The following is a 27,534-nucleotide window of genomic DNA, read 5'->3' as shown; positions in this document are numbered from 1 at the left end:
TATGATCTACTTTTTATTATTTTTTTGTGGAAGGTGTAAGATCTGTGTTTAAGTTTGTTTGTTTGTTTGTTTGTTTATTTATGTGGAGGTCCAGTTGTTCTAGTACCATCTTTTGCCCTGTTACTATGTTTATGTGGATCTGTTTCTGGGTTATCTTCCATTCAGTTGATTTATTTGTCAACTCTTTAATTAATAACATAATATTGATTATAATAGCTTTGCAACTCTTGAATTTGAGTATTATCATTCCTCCAACTTTGTTTTTTTCCTTCAGTATTGCATTGGCTATCCTGTATCTTTTGCTCTTCCACATAAACTTTAGAATCAGTTTGTTGATTTCTGCAAAACAATTTGCTAGGGTTTTATTGGGATTACATTGACTCAACAGATCAAGTTAAGAACTGACATCTTGACAATACTGCATCTTCTTACCTGTAAACACAGACTGCCTCTCTGTTTATTTAGTTCTTGTTTTGGTTTTTATCAGAATTTTTAAATTTTCCTCATAGATCTGTACAAGTTTTGGTAGATTTATACCTAAATATTGTACTTCTGGGTGCTTATTTAAACGGTATTATGTTTTTAATTTCAAATTATACTTATTCTTTTTTGGTATATAATTGATTGACTTATTATCCATGTGTCCTGTGATCTTGCCACAATTGCCTCTTAGTTTTAGGATTTTTTTTGTGTGTGAATTCTTTTGGATTTTCTACACAGATAGTCATGTCATCTGTAAACAAAGGCCATTTTTTCCCATCCATTCCTATCTGTATACCTTTTCTCCTTTTTTTCCCCTTTTGGATTATAGCACTAGCTAAGACTTTCAGTATGATGTTGAAAAAGAGTGTAAGAGATGTCATTCTGCCTTGTTCCTGATCTTAGTAAGAAAACTTTTAGTTTATTGCCATTAAGTATGATGCTAGCTATAGAATTTTTGTATGTTTTATCAAATTTACAAAGTTCCCCTCTTTTCCTAGTTTACTGAGAGATTTTATAAAGAATGGGTATTGGATGTTGTCAAATGCTTTTTCTGCAAGTATTGATATAATCATGTGATTTTAATTTTTAGCCTTTTATATACATAATTTAAAGACATAGTGGTACAGAGCAGGGATGTTAAGGTCCTCAATCCTTCAATTTCTTTTTTTGGGGGGGAGTATAACTTCTCATTCTTCTGGTTGTACATGATATAGAACCACACTGGTTGTGTAGTCATAAATGTATATAGGGTAATAGTATCTGATTCATTTTATTATCCTTCCTACCCCCATACACCCTCTTCTTCTTTCACTCCCCTCTACTTAATTCAAAGTACCTCTATTCTTCCCTACCCTCCCCCTTATTGTGAATTAACACCTGCATAGCAAAGAAAACATTCAGCATTTGGATCTTTGGGATTGGCTTATTTCTTTTTTTCCCCTTTTTTGAGAGAGAGAGAGAGAGAGAGAGAGAGAGAGAGAGAGAGAGAGAGAGAGAGAGAGAGAGAGAATTTTTAATATTTTTTTTTTTAGTTTTCGGCAGACACCATCTTTGTTTGTATGTGGTGCTGAGCAGGCAGCACGCATGCTACCACTTGAGCCACATCCCCAGCCCCGGGATTTGCTTATTTCACTTAGCATGATATTCTCTAGTTCCATCCATTTATTAAAAATGCCATAAATTCATTCTTCTTTAAAGCTGAGTAATATCACATGGTGTATATTTACCACATTTTATTTATCCATTCATCTGGTTAGAGCATCTATGTTGGTTCCATAGTTTAGCTATTGTGAATTGAGGTGTGAATTGAGGTGGCTGTGTAACTGTAGTATGCTGATTTAAGAAAATTTTTTTTTTACTTGTAGATGGACACAATACTTTTATTTATTTATTTTTTAAATGTGGTACTGAGGCTTGAACCCAGTGCCTCACACGTGAAGGCAAGTGCTTTACAACTGAGCCACAACCCCAGCCCATAATATGCTGATTTAAGTCTTTTTTGTATAAACCAACGAGTGGGATAGCTGGGTCAAATGGTAGTTCCATTCCAGGTTTTCTGAGGAATCTCCATATTACTTTCTAGTCATACAAGCACCCTTAAGACTTTGTTTGCATCACATCTTCTAACATGCCATTGTCCAAAGCAAGTCACATGGTGAAGTTCAAAATTAAGGGGCAAGGTAGTATAGTGTTCTCACAGTGGGAGAGGACGGAGAAAATATTTGCTGTATGATAATCCAAGCTTCCACAAAACATACCTCAACTTTCTCTCTGTATTTCAAAGGGAAGAAATCACTTTTCTAACCTCCTTGTGAATTTTATATGTGAATTGAGAATTAGCTGTTTTCAGGAACCATCTTCCATGCCATGTTTATCTCTAGCAGGCCCACTTTTACTCTCCTGAGTAGAGGTTTTGCCTTTTTATACACTTATTTACTCTTTAGATCAATTCCTCCTCAACCTAACAAATATTTATCTACTCACTAATCCCTTTTATTCCTAGCTTACCCATAATATTTTTCCAGTATCCCACTCATTACCTCCCCTTTAGCAAGAGGTCAAAAATAAACGAACTAGAGTTGTTTATCAGGAATCTGATATATGCTCAGCCAGTCTAGTGTTATATTAGATACAGAAAAATGTTTCTGCAAGTTCTTACCCTTAGGAGCTTATAATTGAGTTTCTAAATTGGATTACATATTGAACTCTGTGATATTGACTCAGTATGATAGTTCACCAGCAAGAGAAAATTTTCAAGGTAGGGATAGTTAAAGCAAAGATGGACCTTGATGAATGGGTAGGATATTACAGAGATGAAAAGGAAGAGAAGAGAAGGCATTACTGGAGGTTGGAGCAGCATAATCAAAGCCTCAGAGGTGGAAATGAGCCTGAAATAGAGTAAGGCTGCTGTATGACAACATATTTATGTTGTTGAAAATTTAAATTTCATACCTACAAATCCAAAATCTAGAAGGAAGAGAAATAGATGCAGGCAAAGACATGGCCCGAATATTGAACAGGCTCTAGTAAATATGACTTTATTGTCTACTTCTTAACTGCCAGTGTGCTGACCACCAGGCAGAGAAGTCTAAACCATTTCAGCTCTCAGTCATGCATGCCTCTGATGACAACATTGAAACATTCCTGTAGGGACAGTGCTTCACTGTCCTAAAATCCTTTCATTGCCCAGCACCTAGGAATCATTTTTGAGTCCCAGCTCCCTGATCTCTTAAATTCCCCAGACTGAAGATTGTACTGCCCATTAGGGGTTACTTGCCACTCAAGAACTTGACATCTTCTTTTCCAAATCCCCTGTATAGATGAAAAATACATATTTTAGGAGAGAAGAAATGTCAGGTAGAATTTTACTGAGGAGACACTTAAGAGTTATGAGCAAAGCACAAAAGTACTGTATAGGGTTTGGAGTTGAGTCTCAAGACATATCAAATATTGAAATTGAGGTTGAATCTTATAGATACCCAGTGGCCATATGGCCGTGAGGAGGTCAATTCAGCTTTAAGGGACTTACTCTTCTAATCTATAACATGAAGGGTGGTGACTTTCAATACTGGCTGCACATTAAGATCACTAGGGAAATATAAGAACCTTTTGATTTCCAGACCCCAACCAGACAAATTCCATCAAAATCTCTGGGGGTAGAACTTGCAGAGTATATGCTAAAACTAAAACAAAATAATAGCAAGGCATTTTAATGTGGAACTTTATTTTTAATGCTTTTCAAAACCTCTACTACCTTTAAGAGTTGATAATTCCAAAGAATAGCTGTAATTATGATAATAGATAACTGTTATTAGTGGTGAACATTCTATAGTGTGTATTATATGCCAATCTGCTAAACATTTTACATGCATTATCCCATTTCTCACAATGATCTCATAACAGAGGTACTAGCCTTATTCCATTTTTTTTCTGGTGAAGAAACTGATTCCTAAGGAGATTAATTATTTCTTCCAATGTTACATTGCCATAAAATAAATGTGTTGGGTTCTAATCCGGAAGTTAACTATCTGATTCAAGATCCTTGACTATTTAACACAATCTGTGTAAAAATTACAAATATAACCCCATAGTAGACGAAGATGAGGCTGGGCATTGCATAATAGGGGGAAGTGCCACGTCCCATTGGAAGAGAATGGGAAAGCCAGCTTTAATTATTCCCCAGATTCATATCTAATATTTTCCGTGCTGCTGCATGGAGTCATTAATTTAGGCTTGAGGACATGTCCTCTAGGTGGTATGTCCCTGCTGTGCCATATTTTGTTACTTAAAAGAACAGGTAAAAGACTCAACATGGAATGTGAGACAGTCTGCCTCTGCTAAGGGCATTTCTACCTAAGAAGCTGGCTTGCCAGCTAGTTTCCAAGTTGCTGGTATGCTGATAATTCACTTTCTTTTCTTGGCTTCGCTCCCTAACCCATCTCCCAGTGCCTGAATATTTAAAGCAGTCCCTGTCAGGAGGGAAATTTCAGGTAAAAGAACTCTAGTGTCTGGTGATCTGATGGTCATTAAAACATGGTCATTGACCAAATCCCTTAATGCAAGGAGTTCTTTGGTTGGCTTACCAATGCACTATTGAGAGGATTAACTGCAAAGCATGTTTTAGGGAGGGCTAATCACTCTCTCAAGCAACACAAATGGGAAGCAAGTTTTACATCCTGGAAAGCTTTCTTGGGAGGAAATGCTTGTCATACTATGTCACTGAGGTTGTTCATTGCCATTCAACATCGGAAATGCCACATTGCATACATTTGGGCATTTAGTTCTTGTTTAGCAGAAACAAAGTGGTAAGGAGAAAACATTGTAAATTAAGCTGTCAAATCCATGTGCTTATTTTAATGTAAATATGCATAACTCTGTCATTAAAAGCTGAGTGATGCTCTTGACTGCTGGAGGAGGAGGCATTTTCTGTTAGTTTATAACATGGTTTTTGTTTCGTTCCAGGTTGGCTTCTTCAATCCTAGCACACCTTTCCTGAAATTTTAAGGATTCACTGATCAGCTTGCTTGCATTTATTCATTTATGTATTGATTCTTTCAACCAATATTTATTAAGTGCCAAGGTAGTGCCAAGGAAGTGCCAATACCTTGGTCACGTTTCATTTTGACTGGGCCAACAATTTTCCTGAGGCTTGCATAGCAGTTTCTGCCTGAATTCCCACACAAAGATGAGTAACTGTACATTTTCTATACTATAATTATCAAATGTGCATATCTTCATTAAACTCATATTGTAAAACAGACATTTTAAAAAGTAACTTAATTATAACTTGTAAAGTAAACCAGCTGAAGTTAAAATGCTGCTTTTGTTCACCATTTGACAGCTATGGTAATACCTGGTCCTTTTCTTTCAACTTTTACAGCTTTTGAGAGGAAAACCTTTGGTCCCCTTTCTCATCTGCTTGCTCTGGTGCTGAACTCCCTGAGTTCAGCCTAGCTTCTCTGCTCTGTGACTCTACTTTGATTTAAAGTTCTCAGAGCTTCTTCATTCATAACAAGACCACAGCTTCTCTCTTGGCCTCAGTCTCCACTAGCTGCCAGAGAAGGAGTTCTGTGGGGGTGGGAGGGGAGAGAATGACATAGCATTTCCTGTCCACATCTACTTCCCCCACTCTCCCTCTCCCACTTTCCCTCCTTCTCCCTCTCCCTTTCCCACCTTTCCTCCTCTTCCTTCTTCCTCCCTGTCTTTCTCTGTTCTCTCTCTCTTTCTTCCTTCTTGTTTATTTTTCGATTACACAGAAAAAGAAAAAGAAGAGGGGAAAATAATCTCACACAAGGTGTTTTAGCTGGATAGAGTACTTTTCTCATTTCCCTCTACAACCTTCTCTTTTCCTTCTCTGAAGAAATAAATGACTTTATTCCTTTTAAACGCCAATCTCTCTTTATCTTGATTTACTTGTTGAGGTGGAATAGTGGAGTTGAATACAACTTCACTAACAGGCAATACTTTTCTTGGTAGTCCCAGCAAGAGGTTACCCACACAAAAATCTATAACTTTAACAGTAGAGTTTTTCAGAAATCAGTTTTCATAGACTCATTATTATTCACACAAAGCAAAATAACTTGCTGACATTTAAATAATATTTAGAAGCAATATTGTAACTATTTTCTTTACACTTGTTATCAGTGTTAGGATATTTTCTAGGTGGTAGTGTTGAATTTGTATTCATCATTCTATGAGGTACAATTCAGTTGCCCTTGAGACCAAGGAGACATTCTCACAAGGAAAGGAAGCTGAATGTCACCAGCATGGGGAAAAAAATCACTAGGGCAGAATTTTAACTGAGTCAAATAGCTATATTGATATCATTGGTCATTTGCTTATCATGAAAATGTTCCTGAAAAATTTGGATTTATAATGCACAATTTAATGTGTTGGTACTTGAAATAAAATAATCCAGGGCTACAAACAATGTTTTGACTGTCAACTCAAATATATCTGGTATCAAAATCTTACTCAATTGTTTAACTCCCAGATATATTTTGAAAGTAGCACATTTAAAACTATAAAATTTCTTTTATGGCCAAATTCTTAAATCCTTGTAACGTTTATAATATTACAACCAAATCTGAAGAATCATTTTAAACTTTTTTGCTTTTTTATGTGCCCTCAGAAAATTAAATACACATTTTAATGAAATAGCTAGAATTGCTCTAATTAAAATACTGCATTCCTTTGGGGTTCACAATTCTTGGCACAGAGTGGTTATTCACTAACATCATTTTTACTTTATATAACAGAGAAATTATTGATGTTTTGAGAAAAAAATAATGTTTCTAAGACATTTTTAGCTTTTCCTTCACGTGGATGACTCTATGAAAATGGGATGAGGGCAAGTCCTTTAACAACAAGAGCCATAATTCCTCTGAATTTGCAGTGTTCTAGCACAAAGAAGAGAATCAAAAGGGAGCATTTGAGACTGTCAAAATGTAAATGACACATTTAAGTTACGTTCATCTGGCACAGTAACACTTTACAATTTTTTTTTTATCACACCACAAATATTCAGTTTCCATCATTTTCAAATGTGACATTTTAATATAGGATTTTATGACTTTGAGATTTTGCCCATTTATAGACATCTATCTTGATATTGTACAAAATTATGTCTCTTTTTCATGGCCTACCTTTGAAGGCTAGGTTGAGCTCGCATTAAGACTGCCCTGCTTCTGGCTACCAGCAGGACAAAAGAGAAGCTCTGGGATTCTCCTCTGGATGAGCACCTGGGTTTGTATTTGTATGGTGGTGGTGGGAGTTTGTGTGTGTAGTCTCCTCTATCTTTGATCCTGCCTTCTCTACCTCCATAACTTACCAAAGAGACTAATCCAAAGAAGAAAACTGTAAATAGAATGGCTCTTCCATCTCATTCTCAGAACTAAACCAATGATATCTGATACACTTAGTCACCATCAAGTAGTCAATCTTCCCAGGTCCCTTTTGCTTTCCAGGTCCATTTCCCCATAGGCTTTGTCACCTGCTTTGATCAATTTCCCATACCTTCTTTACTACTGAGGCCCTTTCAGTCTGTACAGTGAACAAGCCTTCTTCTCCTGTGAACATTCCCTAACTTTATTGATCTAACTCCAGGTTTCTCAACCTTGGCACTATTGACATTTTGAGTTGGATCATTCTTTGTCACAAGGTATATCCTATCCAACTTGGGATGTTTAGCAACATCTCTGGCTTCTACCCACTAGAAGTCACTGGCATTCCCTCCCAAGTTATGTCAATCAAAAAATGTCTCCTTAGATTGCTAAAGGCCCCTTGGGGGCACAGTCACCCCAAGTTGAGAACCACTGGTTTATTTTCCCAGTTTTTCTCTTCCTTACTCACCAAACTTCCAAAACCAAAGCTCCTTTGAAGCACATGCTACCATCCTACTAGCCTTTTATTTCAACTGTCAACTCTTTTCTATATCTACTGACCTCTTGGCCACCTCCCTATTTTAATGGAGATTTTAGGTCATTGCTCACTCCCTTTATTCCTTCCCCTCTACTACTACTCTCATGATTACTGTCCTACAACTTTCACATCCAAGAGAATCTTGTACTTAAATCTCTGGCCTCTAAATTATCCAATCCTCTTAACCCAGGATAACCCAAATCTCTGTCCATTTTATATCTGAGGGAAAACGCACCACCCTGCTACTGGCCTCACTTCAAATTGATGGCTGGAAATTTGAGTTTACTTGACTATCTATGTTCAGTTTTCTCTCGCATTTTCTGAAACTATTTCATACCTTCTTTTCCCCTTAGAAACTTAGTACTGCCTTCTTTCCCTCACTCTTCTTGATGGCTCTGTTTCTTAATTCACTGAGAAAAATAGAAGTACTCAGAAAAATACTACTGTCTCTTTCTCCTGCCACAACTCTACTAAATTTATTTTATAGGCATCTCTAACCTTATGTTTTCCCTTCCCTTCCTGTCATAGCTATTCTGTTACTGCTCTACTCCAAAGTCAACCTGTCCTCATGTACACCTCTTCCCTTTTCAAACCAAGGACTGTATTCCTTCACCTGTTCTCCTTTCTTTTGTATTGCTCATTTTTCTTCTCATCAACATATAAACTATTTCTACCATCAACATACAAACATGCCCTATGAGGATGAGGACTATTATCAAATGGTTTCCATGTTGAACCAGTGCTGTAGCTTTTAATAACATCTGAATGCTAATGATTCCAATTTATACCTCTAGCATTCATTTGAAACCCACATTCATATACCCAGCTGCCATTTACATGCATTTTTTATAGCATTTTCAATTTAACATGTCCTGATCCAAACAGCCCCCTAAAGCCTTTGATTTTCTAGAGTTCACCCTTCCTGAAACTTTAAAAATGTACTTGGGCTGAAAATCCAGTAGGCATGTTGATTTCTTTTTTTTTAAATTCTATATCCTTTATCAAGTCTTGTTAGCTCTACCTTCAAAACAGATCATGAATCTAACCCCTATCCATTATTACTATTTGACTTAGAAGTCACAATTATCTCTTGGACTGTTAGTGGAAGCTTGTTTCTTGTCCTGGTTGCCAATCTAATAATGAGGGTACAGTTTTGAGAAAAAGGGAAAAGAAAGTTTATTGCTCTCTAGCAAAGGAGAAGCAGAGGGGGCTCCTGTCCTGTCCTCTGCTTCTCCTTTGCTAGCAGATAGACTCTGCCCATCAGCAGGATCAGGGGCTTTTAAAGAGATGGTTCAAAAGCTGAATTCCACATGTTCTCTGTTTGAGTTGTAATTCTCTTGTTAATTTGAGAGTCATTTCTGAGATCTTCTGGTGCCATCCCTAAGTCTGAAAAAATTGGGTCCTATGGTGAGTATGTACTCAAGGACAGATAACCCTAAAATGGGGAAGAAAGATAATCCTGTTTCCCCTGAGATTAAAGAAGGGGAAACATTATTATGGAGGAGCAGGGAGAGAAGCAGAGAAAGACACATGTCCATTTTAAAAATAAGTTGTAGTGGCAGAGCAGCAAGAGCTATATTCAAAGCATAACGTGGACCACTATTACAGGAGTATCATAACAAGCCTTCTGTTTTCTCTTCCTTTATTTTTACTTCCCTAAAGAATGAGTCTTCTTCACAGTTCAGAGAGAGAAATATTTTAAAAATTGTAAATTAGACTTTGCCACTTTCCTTCTCAAAATCCTTCAATGGATTTCTATTTGGAGTAAAAGTTTGGGTCCTACCATGTTCTGGGCAGACCTGGACACTACCAGTGATGGTTAATTTTTTGAGTCAATGTGTCTGAGATTCTTCATAGATTTGGAAGTCTATCTGTTCTGTTTCTGTGGAGAACCCTGACTAGTATATTGCTTAATCTCTTTATTTCTTCTCATTCTCCTCCTTCTCATTTTTCTCTAGCCACATTGCCCTTCTTGCTGCTTATCAACTATACCAGGCTCATTTTAGTCTTCGTGCATACCAAAGCCTCACTGTCTGAGATCTTTGTATGTCTGGCTCCCTCAACAGGCAGTGTGGATATGTCACAAATGGAAGCAAGCATGACACTAATTGCCTTGCTGTTCACATAAAAGTTTGCATTCCTAGAACTTGCCTTACTGGTAGCCTGTGTTACATCATCAGGGCATCTTGAAAAATACAATGTGGAAATTCCTACATATTACTAGGGATTTTATTATTCAAGTGTCTGCTATATGACCCCAAACCTGGCAGAAGCTCAATGTAGCACATCTTGGACCACTTTGAAAATGTTGCCTGTGTTTTTGTGAAAGGGCCAATCCCAAATGAGAGTTTATAATCCCCTCCCTAACCAATTAAAAATACTTTACAGAATCCTGCCTTATTTGACAATTCCTTTTTTGACCCTATCCAGCCCTTCTGCCTGGGGAGACTCTAGAAGACTCAATGAACTCACTTTGGCATGACACAATTTTCCCATGCCTAGTGAACAATAAACTCAGCTTTGATTTTTCAGCTCTGCTGGTCTGGTTATTTCAATATGACAGTGCCTTAATGATTTCATTCTCTTTCCCTTTATTGTTTTAGGCTAAAAAAAAACTTTTAAAGGAATTTTAGTTTTTAACTTTGTCTCTTTGTTTTCCAAAACCCTTTTGAGGGAGCATGGTGCATTCCCTTCCGAAAAAGGAAAGAATTTACTGACCTGGATTAGGGACAACCACCCGACTATTTTAGGTAGTTTGTTCTTCTGAAAAATTATTATACAAAATTTCATTCCTGAAACCCCATTTGAATCCTTTTCAGCCACTCCTAAACTGTCCCCTCCCCAAACAAAACAAAACAAAACAAAAACCTCTAAACTTTAATTACTATAGCTATTTATTTTGGTTACTCTCTGTGGGTGAGATTTACATTAATTAGAGTATAATGAAGCCTGCCCTTTCAAACAAATTTATTCCTTTGTTTGCGCTCATTTGAGCAAACCCACTGCACTGTGTGTGAGCTTGCAAAAGGGAAGCATTGAAAACAGATTACACAAAACCAGACCCCCAGACCTAACCTTCCCAATCCTTCCCTAGATATTTGCAGCTTTACCCACTTGAGATTTGTGAAGGGAGACCTGTGGTTTTTTTTTTTTTTTTGGTCTTGTTGTTTTTCTACCTGCAGAAGAGACACATTTTCTCAGAAAACATTTCCTTCTCTGCGGTTTTCTGGTTAGTATTCAGGCCACCACCTCTGTTATCAGACGGTGGCAACAAAGCTTTTCTGCCTGAATCTTCTGCGAGGTGGCGGGGGAATGGATTGCACAGTAATGAGCTGTTTTTGCAGGCTTCCTTCGGGAGCCTTTTCTTATATCCCTTGGCAAGAGGAACTAATTCAAAACAGCAACCCAACCCTTGGGCATCTAAAATTTACAGAAATTCAGCTGACTGGACAGTAAGAGGGTCTCCCTGAAAATCAGTGCTATAAATCATCTTCATTCTTTGAGGGGAGGGGTGGCTTTGAGGTTTTCTGGAACCTCTTATACAACCTTATATAAGACTTTTATCCTGATCGCTGTTTTAAAGCCAACTGAAGGTGGTAGGGAGGGTGCTGGGAGCTGCTTTTCTTCCCCGATTATGCTATTTCATTGTCTAAGCAACAAGAACTGAGAATCTCAGTGCGTTTCCTCCCAGTGCAGCAATCATGGACTGTCTTCCTCTTAGTGAACTTGACCAGTTAGACTTCATCTTCTTGAGGATGAAGCTAGGGAGTTTTAGCTTTATATCTCCAGTAGATAACACAGTGCCTGGCACTTAGCAGACCCTCAGTATAGACTTGATGGCTGCCAAATGACTGGTGGAGCTGTGCCATTCTATTTACATAAGCAAGTACCACTAATGCCCTGCTTGCTGATGTTATGTGCTCAGGTATTACCACTGCACGTGCTTCCAGTTCCTGTGGCCCCAGCCTCTAATTCTTTTGTTCTCCTGTATTCAGATGGCAGTTGTTCTTTTCATCCAGTCTCTTGTCCCTCAGAATAAGACTTTTCTATCTCTACCCTGAGAAATCTGCCTAGTACACACACACACACACACACACACACACACACACACACACACACATACACGCAAACACACACACGAGGAGGAGGGAGAGAGTATGAATTTCCTCATTCTTTTGTAGGTTTTAATTTATTTCTACTCACCTCACATCTCTTTCTTCACCTTCAAGGATCTCCTCATTTTTTTCAACCCCCACTGATCCTCATTCATACCACATTATGCTCTGTCTTCTACCTTTTCTTTTCTTTTTCAGTACCAGGGATTGAACTCAGGGGTGCATAACCACTGAGCCACATCCCCAGCCCCTTTTTGTATTTTTTTCTTTTTTAGAGACAGGATCTCATTGAGTTGCTCAGTGCCTTGCTAAGTTGCCGAGGGTGGCTTTGAACTCACGATCCTCCTGCCTCAGCCTCCCAAGCTATTGGGATTATAGATGTGCGCCACCACACTTGGTTTTCTGCCTTTTCTTATCTGCCATTTTTATGCCGTTGGTGGTTATACCCATTCACTTCTGTTAACTTTCCTTTATTTTCATATATCTGAACTTGCTGGAGGTTCAACTTGTGAAGGGACAATAATATTCCCCTTTCAGATTTAGATTGTTGACAAGTGATAGTTTCATGTGTACAATAGTAGAAATTGCATATGTTTCTCTTCAAAATGTGGGATAATTATTATGAGGATTTTCTGGAAAAAGCTATCATATTTGTTTGATTTAAACTGATGGTTCTTAAGTAGGAATAATTTTGTTGCCAATGGGCCATTCAAAAATGTCTAGGGACATTTAGTTGCTGCAACTGGGGTCTGAGAGTTGGAGATTGGAGGAGCACCACTGACATCTGGTGTGTACAGGACTGTCCCACATGTAGGAGACTTCATCAGGGTCAATAGTGCCAAGGTTGAAAAACCGTGGTTTATACATTCTTCTCTCTTTTTTTTTTCTCCCAGGCTCTCCCCTCTCCTGCCTCCTGATTTCCCCGGTCCTTCCAACTAAATCCTCTTTCTGTGTCCCATGGCCCAAATTGTTCTATTTCCCCTCTGCCTGAAAAGCATCCAATGCTTGGTTTTAATCTCTAAGGTAAGCACTAACTGTGAACATCCTTTTAGGTTTTGGAATCACAACTAGTGGGCAGGAACAAGAAGGTCCTTTAGAAGATTTTTAAAAAAATTCTACCTTTTGATTCTTCAGAGGATAAGAAGAGAAATGACTTTGCTAAGGTCACACAGATACCCAGAAGCTGCTCTGAGGTCTGTGGCCCCAGTATCTCCATATCCAGATTTCTTCTCTTTATACATACACTCTGCTTTTGGTCAAACAAGAGAAACACAAACTAACAACCTGGGCAAGGAAAGGAATCATATTGGTTGGTCTCAACCAAACAGTGATATAATAATGTCCTTTCCAATTTGCTGGGTTGCTATCAAACCATGTTTTTCAGGGTTGCATCTCCCAACAGTCTTTGCCAACTGTAAGGCATAGCTGATGTACCTTACTATCATCTTAGGGGACATGCCATGACTTGACCAGGTAAAACACAAGTCATCAAGAACAACAATTTTGGGGCTGGGGTTGTGGCTCAGTGGTAGAGTGCTTGCCTAGCATGCATGAGGCACTGGGTTTGATCCTCAGCAGCACATAAAAATAAATAAATAAATGAATGAATGAATAAATAAATAAATAAATAAATGTATTGTGTCCATCTACAACTAAAATAAACAAACAGACAAACAAAACCCCACAAACACTTCTCTTCATCTCATGCCAGGTAGTCAGCAACATACTAGGTCAAGTAGTACTTGAATCTAGGCATGGAGAGGATCATGAACCCAAGCTTTCTATAAACAGAAGCCACACTTTGGAACAATTATAAGGCAAATTGGGCAGCTTCCATGTTTTATTTTTCTCCTTAGCACTCACCAAATAACCATATTGTATCAGTGAGCAAATGAATTCTGATGGGGGAAAGGGAGTCAGTGTTTTTCACAGTAAGGTTCTTTGGCCTACAGATCTCAGAATGACATATATACACTTGTATCTTCCTGGATTTTCTTAGACCTCCATTTACCTGCTCCAAAGGGTACAGTGGAACAGTGAAAGGGTTATTAAGCTCCCATACTATTTTGTATTCATAAGGTTATGAACCACCAACCCAGACATTTGAATAATTATAATTCTTCCCCTCCAAACAATTCCAGAAAGCCAGAAGCTTTTGGAAAATGTGTGAATTGCAGACAGAAAATCTGTTATCAAAAATTAAAATGAAAAACAAATGAAAATATGACTATTTTTTCAGATAGCATGGTTATAAGATGATTGAGTGGACTAAAAGCTTTAAAGAGGTGAAAGCTTTATCTGGTGATAGGCACAATTTACCAAGGAAGGGTCAGGCTTTGCTTCTGTTTAGTTTTTCTAAAGGGCTAGAAATAGCTTTGTGCTGTCCTGGTAACTTTTGCATACCCTTTTAGGAAACTCTTAAAAAGAGCCTTTTCCTTCTTGGCTGCTTTTTATCCGTCTCTCCAAGGGCTCTCTAGGTGCCTTGAACAGATATCTGTATATTTTAATTAAGCATTCCCAGACCTTGAATATATGCCTGTTTTTTTAACAGTAATGCTCATTTTTTTTTGTTTTTTACTTTTCTTCAAGCATGAATGTCTTTCCAGGGGTGGTGACCTTCCATCAGTGTAGCAAGCCCCAAACAGTGGTTAGTGCCTCTGTTTATCCATTCATATTTCGTTGGGCCAAGCTTTGGGCTCATCCATACTTTTCCTCTATCCAATATCCTTAGTTATTTGCAAAGTGGAAATGCTCCTTTGCTACTCCTCTATCTAATAAGCACTATGTCCCTAACTATGGACCATATTTTTTTCTCCCTTTGGATAAAGATACAGAACACAAATCCCTCTGTTTTGGGCAAATAAACTATATTTATCTGACCTTAAGTTATTGCTCCTTATTTTAAAATTTTCATGTAGGTAGAAAAGAAGTGAACAGAGTTACATTCCCAAGTTAATTTCACAAATTCCCCAGGGGTCCCTAAAGCAAATCTCAAAATATGAGCTTTATCAGATCCACTAGATGGGTCTTATTTTCTACTGCAAACATATATCTTTAACCCAGGAGCTTTGCACTTGCTCTTCCCATGGTACTGTATGTTCTTCATCTTCTCTTGACTAGCCTTGCTCACTTTCTTCTTTTAGCTCTCTGCCCAAGTGTCTCCTCTTCCAGGAGGCCTTCCCTTCTACCATTTCTCATTTTCCTGTTTATTTTCTCTCCATACCACCTAACAAATTATATACAGAGTAGCTTACTGAATTTTGTGTGTGCATTTTCCCTAACAAAAGGTGAATTCCTTGGGTGCAAGATCTTTTATGTCTGTTCACTGCTGTAGCCTCAGCAACTAAACCTATGTGTACCTGGAATACAGTAGAATCTCAAGCAATACTGGATATGTGAATGAATGCATAGGTAGATGCAAAAATAAGGTCCAAAGAGCTATCTTCTTCATGTGCAAATTTTCCCCAGAATGAACGTGCAATAAGGAGAAAAGTCACGAGTTAAAGGAGTCTAAAAAAGATGGACTTCCAACCTACCTCTAAATCTACCTTTGGGGATGGTTTCTCTTCATTAGCAACTGCTATTCCAAGAAACCATGGGAAAGACTTGCAAAAATAAAAACAATGATAAAAATCCTTTTACATTCATTAGTAGAAACCTTAGTATCAAGTAGGTATAGCAGAGACTCCATTTCTGCCTAATGAATCAATGTTTAAATCTCAGTATTTACTATAAAATAAGAAAGATTTGGCAACACAAAATACTAAATATAAGCATTCTCTGCCTCCATAATTAAATCATTTCCCCCATAATACATCACAAGCCGCATATACTCACCTTATTTTCAATAAGGTTACTTTTCCACACATACCAACTAAAGAATAAGATTGTGTGTGTGTGTGTGTGTGTGTGTGTGTGTGTACATGGATGGATTCTTTTTTATTGTGCATTGTATGATGTTTACCAGTGTCCCTACTTCTACCCAATAGAAACTTCCAGTACTGTTTAAACATTGGCAAATGTCCTCTGGGGGGCGCTAAATGACCCTGACTGAGAACTACTGAGTTCAATAAAAAAGACAGACTCTTCTGGTTTCTGAGTTCATTGGCCTCTGAATATGTGCTTTAAAAAGGCTCCTGCCAGGTAAGTGTGCTAACCAGCCCAAGTTGAGAACCACTGCCCAATTTATTCTCCATGGTATAACACCATGTTCCTCATTCTGAGGTCCTGGCAAGGATCCAGTTTTCAACTATCTGAAAGTAGAGTGTCAGAAAAATATACATTCTGAAGGAAAATAAGTTACTGTCATTTTCCTTCCTCTTTTCCTTCTCCTTGAGGTAAGAGACACTGACTCTGACACAAACCAAATTGTCAAGTGACAAAATCGGAAACAGTCTAGCCTCACTTGTGAAATGAAAAAATAAATAGAAATGGCACTGTGGGCTTTTATCAGTCCCTGGACACCTGGGTAACTCTGGCTGATAACACAAGGTAGACTTAGGACTTTTGTTCATATCATAGCAATGCAGTGTAGAACTATCCCTCAGAAAGTGGACAATCGACAATCCATTGAACTAAGAGTCTAAAAGGAGAATGGTAACTCAGAAGACATGGTCTAGCATTTGACCCTTTAGCCATTCATCCTGATGTGGCCATTTTAAAGGGCTTCTTTCCATTCTCACAGATCTCAAAGTCATGCCCTGGTACAAATTGTCACTTGTTTTTGATATCTAAAAGTAGATTATCAGAGAGAACATCCACCTAGATCATTCTTATGTATAATGCCTCTCTCTTCTCTTCTTCTTAGCAAAATGAGGGTGATATTTATATTTAGGTTAAATCATATGAATTTATTTTTGAAAATGTCATTTTCAAACATTCAAAACAATAGAATGCAGACGATTTCATATAGTTAATCCTAATCTTCCCTATGTTTCCTTACTCATGTTCCTTTCTTCCTCTGTCTCTCTCTTCATGTTTCCATGCTCTATTTTGGGGCCTTTGCAAGCACATATGTACTACCCAGAATATTAGCTGTGAAGGTCAATAGATGTACTGGGAAAATTTAGAAAAAGAAGAGGATTCCAAATGTTAATAACTGTTAATTTGAAACCCACTGATGCAATTCATGTATCTAGAGAAGAGGTCCTGTGGTCCAGCATAACTAATGACATGTGAAATTCTCCATCCTATCTAATGGACTAGTTCTGATGAGAATGTTGATTTGTTTGTACACCATTCTTGCATTTGCATAGTATTGCTTTTTTTCTTTATTTGGAATCTCAGATTCAAAAGGACTTTTCCAGTTGTAAGTGTACAGTATAAGAGAGATTCAAAAGATTGTTTATAGAGTACTAACTAACCTTAAGACTCTGAGAGACAAAATATTTCTACTTATGGTCAATAAAGCAAACCAGGACAACCAAACTCTTGTTCTCTTCCACTGATGGTCCAGGTGTCTACTATTCAGCTTTCCATCAATACTTGCCTTCCAAGTTAGAGCCTGGGCTCTTGCAGCATTTTTGTGAATTTCTGTAAATGGACCTTGTTGACTATCATTATCCTGCTTGCCAATTCCACTTCTATCTCCTGGGTCATAAATGGAAGCTGTCACCTTCTTATCCATTTTGTACCACAAGTCACAATGCCTTTGCTCCTCTGTGCATAACATGCTTTCTTTCTCTTTCTTCATCTCTTTATCCTTTAGGAACACACACTCTTTATGTCCTTTGTTGAATATCTGGTTTGCAAAGTTTTATCTCAATCTGTGCCATCTTTCTGTAGGGTCTTTCTCAGAGCAACCGTTTTTAATTTTGATGAAGTCCAATTTATTAATTTCTCCTTTTATATCTAATGTTTTTGGCATCATTTTTTTGTACTGGGGATTGAACCCAGGGGCCCTGAATCACTGAGCCACATCCCCAGCCCTTTGTAAAATATTTTATTTAGAGACAGGATCTTACTAAGTTGCTAGGGCTTCACTAAATTGCTGAGGCTGGCTTTGCATTTGTGATCCTCCTGCCTTAGCCTCTCAAGCCACTGGGGTTACAGGTGTGTGCTACTGTGCCTGGCTTTTGGCATCAAGTCTATCAAAGATTTCTTCACTTAGCCCTAGGTTCCAAAGATTTTATTCAAAGTACTTTTTTAAAAAAGATTTAAAGTTTCATGCCTTACAGTCAAGTCTGTAATCCATTTTGAGTTAATTTTTAAAAGTTTTGTTTTTCCTTTTTTTTTTTTTATGGTACCCATACCTGGAATTGACCCTGGGAACACTTAACCACTGAGCCACATCCCCAGCTCTTTTAACATTTAATTTTGAGACAGGGTCTCACTAAATTGCTTAGGGTTTCACTAAATTGCTGAGGCTTGCCTTGAACTTGTGATCTTCCTGCCTCAGTCTCCTGAGCCCCTGGGATTATCGGTATGCACCACCATGCATGGCTTATTTATTTATTTATTTTTGCCTATGCTTCCAATTACCAATTTCTTCAGGATGATTTATTGAAAAAAATTTAAGATAAAAAAATTGAGCATATATAAAGGCTGACGAAAATTAACCACTGGAAAGGTGAGGTCAGAGACATGGAAATATGGGAGTAATAGGAGCACAGGTCCTTGAGAAGGGGAGAGGAAATTAAGTGCAGTTGTAGTACTTTAGGTAAGATGTGTGACAAATACAAAGAAGAGCAGAAATGTCATTGTTATATTTTCTTCTTGTCAAAATCACTTGGGATTATGGGGATTATAGTCAGAATTGCAATTTTGAGAGATGTGCAATGTTTTTGATTCATCTTTTCTTGTTGATTTTCATAGTATGGAATTGTGAATCTTATACTCAAACATTACTAGGGTCATTAAATCCAATTTATTGGTTGTTAATTTAGAACATACTTCATATAGTTGTCATGGAAAAAAACAATTCTGCTCTTGAGGGGTTTATAATGAAGTTGAGAAAGCTGAAAACAATAAAATAAATCAAAGAAAATATATAAAGATGTTGAAGTGTGAAAGACAGGTCCCCAGTTACTTATTCAAAACATTTAAAGCCAGGACATCAGCACTGAGACTATTTTCTCATTTATATGGTTTTTAGACTATCTAATATGAAATAACTCCAGTTAGTTAGGATCTTAGTACTCAATAACCTAACTATACATGTAATAAAATATGTTTTATTTTACATAAAACTATATAGTATAATAAATGAAGATTAAATACAATAGGTTTTCTTTTGCCAAAAGAATTTGGTATTTTGGCATAGACTTTTATTATTTAATAAATTTTATTATATATACTTAAGGTATATAACAACACTATTATAAGATATATCTAGTAAAATGCTTAAAATAGTGAAATAAATTAACATATTCATCATCTCACATAGACTTTAACTCAAACCTCAGAGAAAAGAAAAGTGTTTTTTTTCTAAAGTGTTTGAGTTTTAGCATTGTGGAAAGGGATTGTAGAACAATTAAATGTTTATGGAATAGATGAAACTTAAAAAATATTTCATCCATAGTCTGAGACTCAAAACAAGGAGTAATTTGCTCAAATGCATACAATTCAGCCTCATCTGGAACTTGTAAGAAATACAAGTTTCAGGCCCCATCTAAGACTTACTTGAACCAAAAATCTTTGTGTTGGATCCTAGTAATCTATGTCTTAATAAGTCCTCCAGAGAATCCTGATACATGCTAAAAAAATAAATTATATTAGATGTACAGCATTATTTTTTTAGTTTTAATTTTTAATGTTTTAGTTGTCAGTGGACCTTTATTTTATTTATTCATGTGGTGCTGAGGATCAAACTCAGTACCTCACACATGCTAGGCAAGTGCTCCACCACTGAGCTACAACCCCAGCCAGCCCACAGCATTATGTTTTGATACACTTACATACGCTGATAAGTTACTATTGTCAAGGAAATTAACATACCCATCCTGTTGCTTAGTTACACTTTTATTTTGAGAACCACTGACAAAGTAAGTAGGTGATGGAGGGGCTCCAAGCCATCAAACACAAAGTAATGATAAGGACATGGAAACCTTGATTTCACTGATTTAATCAATATATATCATATACGTGTATTGAAATATCACATTGTACCTCATAAATATGTGCAATTATTCTGTTTAAGGAGATAGAAATGTTAACTATCATGATTTGATTATTACACTTTTTTACACATATCAAATTAGTATACTGTACCCATAAATTTATACAATTAAAATAATACTTTTTTAAAAACTAAGTAACAGAATTCAAACTCAGACATTTCTGACTTACACTCAATGGGTTTTTGATGCTATTCCCTTGCTCTCAATGTTGAAGGAAGAAATTTATGTGACTTAGATAGTAATGATGACTTCAAAGAAGGTATGTTGAAATATACTTCACTTTAATCTGGTAGGTAATAACATAAGAATTTTGTAGTGTACATCCCTAGAAACTAGTGTGTCTCTTAATTATATCAGAAAGAAAAACAAGCATTGATAATTCCTTGTCTTATTTTCTCTATGTTAATACCTCAAAGATTACAAATTATTTCATTATTTAAGATCAAGATTGTTATTTAGCTTAATTGTGAAAATTAAGAGTCAGGAGTTATGTAAGGAAAAGAGATTCTCAAATATTTCTAAGCTGATTATTGACCTATTATTAGTATATTTGATACATTTTCCTGATAAGTTGATGTATCTTGCTATTCTACTTCTCAGCATAATTCTCTGTACAAGGTAACAAATTTAAGAAAAGAAATCCAATTGAATACCATTAAAACAGCATTTTGCAAGTAAATAATGGTTATTTATGTGGTTCTGGCTCTACTTAGAAGGCAAGAATCCATATTGACTAGGAGATTATAGATTTGAACTTTAAGGGTGAATAAGGACATAGAGAAAGGAAAATTGAGGACACTGATCATTTTGCTCCTTATTCATTGACAAATAGGATGACTTAGTTCTGAAAGTGAGCAGCAAGACATTAATATGGATGTGCTTGGAATGAGACCTAGCAAAATAAAAAAAACCCTAATACTCCCTTAAGACATGTCCCAATAACTTCGTGTCATATTGATCTCCTTCAAAAAGGAATGCAGTGTTGGAAAATAAATCACTGTAGAAACACAATGGCAAAATATTCTACAGGATTCAGACCACTTTTGAATTCCTTTTGCCATTGTTGAGTCAAACCTTGTTCTCAGGGATGAAATTAATATATCCAGTATCTTTTAATAGCAATTAATAATATCAGTTTAGGGCAGCTCTTGTATTTGTCTTTTACTGCATTAAAAATAATATCAACACTTGGTGGCTTAAAACAGTTAACAATAATTATGCTCAGAAATCTGCAATTTGGGCAAGTGTCAGTAGGGACAGCATATTTCCACTCCACTCCTCTCAGTGACTGATGGGCCTTCTTGACAGCCATGGATTAGAATTATAGGAAGATGTGTGCACCCACAAGTTTGGCTGTTGGATTGGGTATTAGCTGGGACTTTCAGCTGAAACACCTGTGTGTAACTTCTTCCTGTGGCCTGGGCTTCTTCATAACATCATGACTGGATTTCAAGGGTGAGGACCAAGAGAGAGAAACAGGGAGAAAGGAAGAGAGGGATGAGAGAGGGAGGTAAGGAGGAAGTAGGAGGAAGATAGGGGGAGAGGGAGAGCTTGAGAGAGAGAGAGAGAGAGAGAGAGAGAGAGAGAGAGAGAGAGAGAGAATATGGGAATTAGGGAGAAGCTGCATCACCATTTTTGACTTAGATTTAAAAGTCATGCAGTATCTAGTATATATTGAAGTTGTCATAAAGTCTTGCCTGGCTTAAAGGGAAGGGAAATATAATGAGATTTTTGATAAGGCAATGAAAATGTTCTGGGAAGATTAAGTGGAGTTATTGCTGGAAAAACCAGCCAGCCACTGGGTCATAGGAATTAGACCTTATTTCTAAGTTGTTGTTTTTTAACTTTTTATTTTGAAAGAATTTTAGGCTTATGGATCAGTTGCAAAAATAGTACACCATTTCCATATATCTTTCACCCAGTTCCCTCTTATGTTACATTGCACATAATCATAGAACAATAATAAAAACTGAAAAATAACCTTGTATAATACTATTAACCAAACAACAGAATTTATGTGGCTCTTACCATTCCCCCCCAACTATCCTCATTCTGTTTCAGGGGCTGGGGATGTGGCTCAAGTGGTAAAACGCTCGCCTGGCATGCACAGGGTGCTGGATTCGATCCTCAGCACCACATGAAATAAAGATGCGTCCACCGAAAACTGAAAAATAAATATTAAAAAAATTCTCTCTCTCATTCTGTTTCAGCGTCTAGTTCAGGATCCTATTTTACTTTTACTTGTGTCTTCTCAATCTGTGACATTTCCTCATTGTTTCTTACCTTTCCTAGTATTGAAACTTTTGAAGACTTCTGGTCTGTCATTTTGTAAGGTATTCCTTTATTTGTGTTGTCTAATGTTTTTCATGAGCAAACTCAGGTTATGCATTCTTTGGAAGGTACTACACATGTACCCTTTCAGTATATCATATCAGGGAGTATATGATATTGGTGTGTATTGCTGGTGATGTTAGTCTTGATTACTTGGCTAAACTGCCAAGTGTTGTCTACCAATAGTTTTTACTGTTAACTTACTACATTCATTCCTCACTATCCTTGGGTGGTTGATTCCAGGGTCTTTGTGGATACTATAATCTGAGGATGACCAAGTTCCTTATATAAAATAGTACAGTATATGCAAGGAACAATGCTTTAAACAATCTCTTGATTACTTATAATACATAATACAATGTAAGTGCTATGCAATAGTTGCTGCACTATATTTTGAGGGAATACTGACAGGAGAAAAAAAGGTCTGTACATGTTCAATACAATTTTTTCTCTGGATATTTTTGATCCACAGTTGGTTGAAGATGAGAATGTTGAAACTGGACAGAGGGCTGACTGTATTTTTTTATTTGTAACACTAAATATTTTGGAGAGATACTTTGAAACTAAACAATATCTTGTTTGTTCCTACTTAAAATTTTGCAAAAAAAAATTTAGCATCCATTACCACCAATTGCCTGCAGCAATTACTACTATGGGTTTGTAATGGTGCTTTTCTGTTTTCTTCATTCCTTCTATTAGGAGTTCTTTTCTAAGGAAGAGCTATCATTTCTTCACTGTATGTTTTTTTTTATTCAATTATTTATTTGTATTAGCATAGATTCATGGATATTTATTTTTTCTTAGGTTTAAGAACATATGATCATTTTGATTTTGTTGCTAAAGTTATTCCAGCTTTGACCATTGGAAGCTCTTCTGGGTGATCTCCTATATGCTTTAAACAGGCCCTCATCCTTTTATTCTTTTCTTTATTTTTTTATTTTTAGGCACTTCTTTACTTTCTGGTACCAAAACATGCTCTAGGATCATTTTGTAATTTTCCTGCCTCAGCCCTGGAATCGATCAGTTCTTCTTGGTTCCTTTTCTTGGGAAAAAAAAATACTTAGACCAAAGATTTGGATGCTTATATGTAAACATTGCAACTGGTGTGTCATGCATACACACATGTCTATATTTCTTTCCGCATCTATTTACCTATATATTTATGTTTTTAAAATCATGAGTTCTTATTGATATTTCTGTGGCACTACAGGGTTTATTTTAGCCTCCCTCTTTTCTCTGTGACTTCTTTTGCTGAGAGTGATAAGCCAGCTCTTGCTACTTACAATGCATTTCCTTATTTCTCTCCCGAAATACACATATTTTTAGAATTGTTAACCCATGAAACTGTGAAAAAACAAATTTACCAATTATAGTGTTTTTGTACTGTTGTTTTTGCCTTTAGTCTTAAAGTATACCATCAAATCAATGCTTTCCAAAGTGACTTAAGTGAGATCTTTTTTTACCTCACCACCTTCGGATGGTTATACAATTCATTTATAATACAATTAGATTTGTCATAAACTGCATTCTATCTTTTCTACCACATTCAGGCTGATATAATTTTAAAAATTTACATACAATAAAATTCACTCTTTGTGATGCACAGTTCTATGGGTTTTGACAAATACATATAGTCAAAGGTCCCTTACAAAATAGTCCCATCTTTGAAGGGCACCTAGTTTGGCTCTATAGCTTAGCTATTACAAACTGTGCTGCTATAAACATTGATGTGGCTGTGTCCCTGTAGTATGCTGATTTTAAGTCCTTTGGGTATAAACCAAGGAGTGGGATAGCTGGGCCAAATTGTGCTTCCATTCCAAGTTTTCTGAGGACTCTCCATAATGCTTTCCAGAGTGGCAAGTTATACTTCATGTGTGTATAATATGTCAAAATACATTCTACTGTCATGTATAACTAAAAAGAATGAATAAAAATGTAATATAAAAATAGTATAATAGCTCCCCAAATTCAATTTTTAGTCAGTTTTCCCTTATCCTCTAATTCTTGACAATAACTTCTCTGTTTTGTATTCGTAAAATTTTCATTTTTTTAAAGAAAGTGTAATTATGCAATATATAGCTTTTTGGATCTGGTTTATTTCACTCAGCAAGTTGCATTTAAGATTTGTCCTGATGTTGAACAAATTAATAGTTAATTTCTTTTTATTTCTGGGTAGAACTTTATTGTATGGTTATACCACAGTTTTTTTAACCATCCATCAATTGAAATATCTGAGTTATTTCCAGCTTTATAATTATGCAAAATCTACATAATCTCACAGGTTTTTGTTGAATATAAATAATCACATTATTTATTGATTGCTGGTTTGTATGGTAAGTATATGTTTACCTTTACCCAAAATCATCAAGCCATTTTCTAAAAGTGACTCTATTGTTTTTTATTCCTACCAGCAGTACATGAGAGTTATGATTGTTTTGCATCATTGCCACTATTACTTGCTTGCTCTATGGCTTCAACTCTCTGAAGGATTCAGGAAAAATTATAAATCTGAAGTAAATTTTGTTGAATTCCATAGAAATATGTTGTACATGGAAGAAATGAAGATAAACATGTCATTTTTCTTGGGCTGGGGTTGTGGCTCAGAGGTAGAGCGCTCACCTAGCATGCATGAGGCACTGGGTTTGATCCACAGCACCACATAAACAAAAAAGATAAACTAAAGATATTGTGTACACCAATAACTAAAAAATAAATATTTAAAAAATGTCATTTTCTTTGAGTAGTTTCTCTCATTTTTTTTTTCATGCCAAGATTGGCTCCATTCTTGGCCAGAGTACTTTGCTGATACATCTACTTTATACATTATAGTACTTTATCATTATTAATTAATCACAGATTGTATATTTGAATGTTTGTGAGGTTGGAGAGATATGTAAATAGGCCAATCTTGCTGAATATGATACAATGGAAAGAGTGGGGACAGTGCATACCCTGGTTTAAGATAAATCAGATTAGAATTCATATGTGATCCTGTATGTGAGCTAGCCAGCAAAACTGCTCAGGAAACCACTGGGAACAAGAATCAGGTGCTTATAATCTCTAATTCATTCTGTTTGATTTGACCATCAAATATATAAACAAGGGTCAGCATGGCACCAGTAGCAATTCCTAGTAGGTGTTCAACAGATATTGATCATTTGGCTAAACTACCAATATTTTTAACTGTAAACTTACTACATTCATTCCTCACTATCCATGGGTGGTTGATTCCAGGACTATTTTAAAATCTGGCAGGAGTTCTAAAGAAATAATTATGTTAAAATAGTTTTTTCTTGTATTATTTTTGAATTCCTATGGCTTTTATGGATCTTGTGGAATTTCTCATTGTATTACAGGTTTTGACAAGATCTCTATGTCTACATATTATGGCAAACTAAAATTAAAATAATGAAAAGACCAGACTCAATTTCTAGTAATAACACCTGGGCTATTTCTATATCAGTTATTGAATCAAGTGATGACATAGGAAGGTTTACTCCTTTTTTTTTGCCATCTAGCTAGTTTCAATGGCAGCAAGAAATTTCTTTAAGATTCAGAAATCCCTATAAACCACTTACTTTCACCTGTATCATCTCTCACATTCTTGTAGGCTATGAGAGTATTTAATGGGGATATGTCAGAGAATCAAAACAGAGAGAATGACTGTTTTGAGTTGCTATTCATTCCTAACGGGTAATTTGGAGTTTGAGATTAAGATCATTACTTTGAGGTACATGTAGAAGTGACAAGTCAGAGTCCAAGAATCACCCTGGAGTCTAAATTGGGTGAGTGTTTTTAAGAAAAACTGAAGGGACAGCATGGGATTTTTTTTTAAACTTCTCAGTTGTCATTTTATCTCTAAAGGATTGAGGAATTTTTCTTGAGGTAGAGTGGGAGCAAAAGGAAAATTGTAGGTTAGGAGATAAAAAGCCTTTTGGGCAGAGGAAAGATTGTGGTAATGGAGATGGCAGATCTCAAGGTGGGAAGGAGACATTTATATAGAAGAAAGAACTCAGCTCTAACAAAGAATTCCCTGGGGGCAGGTAAGACACAAGAATAAATTAGGTACAAAGCACCAGAATCCTTGAAAAATTGTAATGTGAATGCAACCAGCTATTTTCTCTGAGCCACACATTCCATATCTATTTTAGCTCAAGATCACCCACAACTAATGTGACATTGGTCAAATTTACATTAGTCAATCAATATCATATGTTTTCTGTCTCTTGCTGCTACTTAAAAAAGACATCTTGTTCATGTTTCTGATTATCCTACCATTTGTGTTTTCTCCCTCTGGCTCACTTATTAACATATAGGAAATGACAGAACTGTAGAACTGAAACTTTGTGTCATAGTGATCTACTGCATACATGGTGACTATAATAAATAATAATGTATATTTAAAATTGCTTTAAAATGTAGATTTTAAATGTTTTCACCACAAAAATGGTAAGTATGTGAGGTGATGGATTGTTAATTAGCCTGTCTTTATCATCCACACTTAAATGTGTAGATCAAGACATCACATTGTAGCCCATAAATATCTACAATTATCATTTGTCAAATAAAGATAACATTTTAAAAAAACAGTCTGCAGCAAGAACTATGACAGTCAATTACCCAGTGTTTCAAATACCACATATTCAGATCACCAAAGCAATTGATATAATTAAAACACCTTGCCTAGCACGGTGGTGCATGCCTGTAATCCCAGCAGCTCAGGAGGCCAAGGCAGGAAGATTGCAAGTTTAAAGCCAGCCTCAGCAACTTAGTGAGGTTCTGAGCAACTTAGTGAGACCCTGCCTCAAAATAAAAAATAAAAAAGACTGGGGATGTGGCTCAGTGGTTAAATGACCTTGGGTTCAATCTGTGGTATCAAAAAAAATTATGCTAAGTTAATTCGAAATCTTGCTTCAATTTTCCCTTCATGAAATTAATCACTTAAGAATTAGGTCTCATAGGTTAACTTACATAAATAATAAAAAAACTTGACTCACTCTTCCCTCCAGTGTGTAAATAAATGTTGCAATATATGTACATCATACATTGTAACTCTTTTACCTTTTCTA

Source organism: Ictidomys tridecemlineatus, chromosome X (genome assembly GCF_052094955.1).
Source record: "Ictidomys tridecemlineatus isolate mIctTri1 chromosome X, mIctTri1.hap1, whole genome shotgun sequence".
NCBI lineage: Eukaryota > Metazoa > Chordata > Mammalia > Rodentia > Sciuridae > Ictidomys > Ictidomys tridecemlineatus.
Note: the sequence above shows the minus strand (reverse complement) of the source record.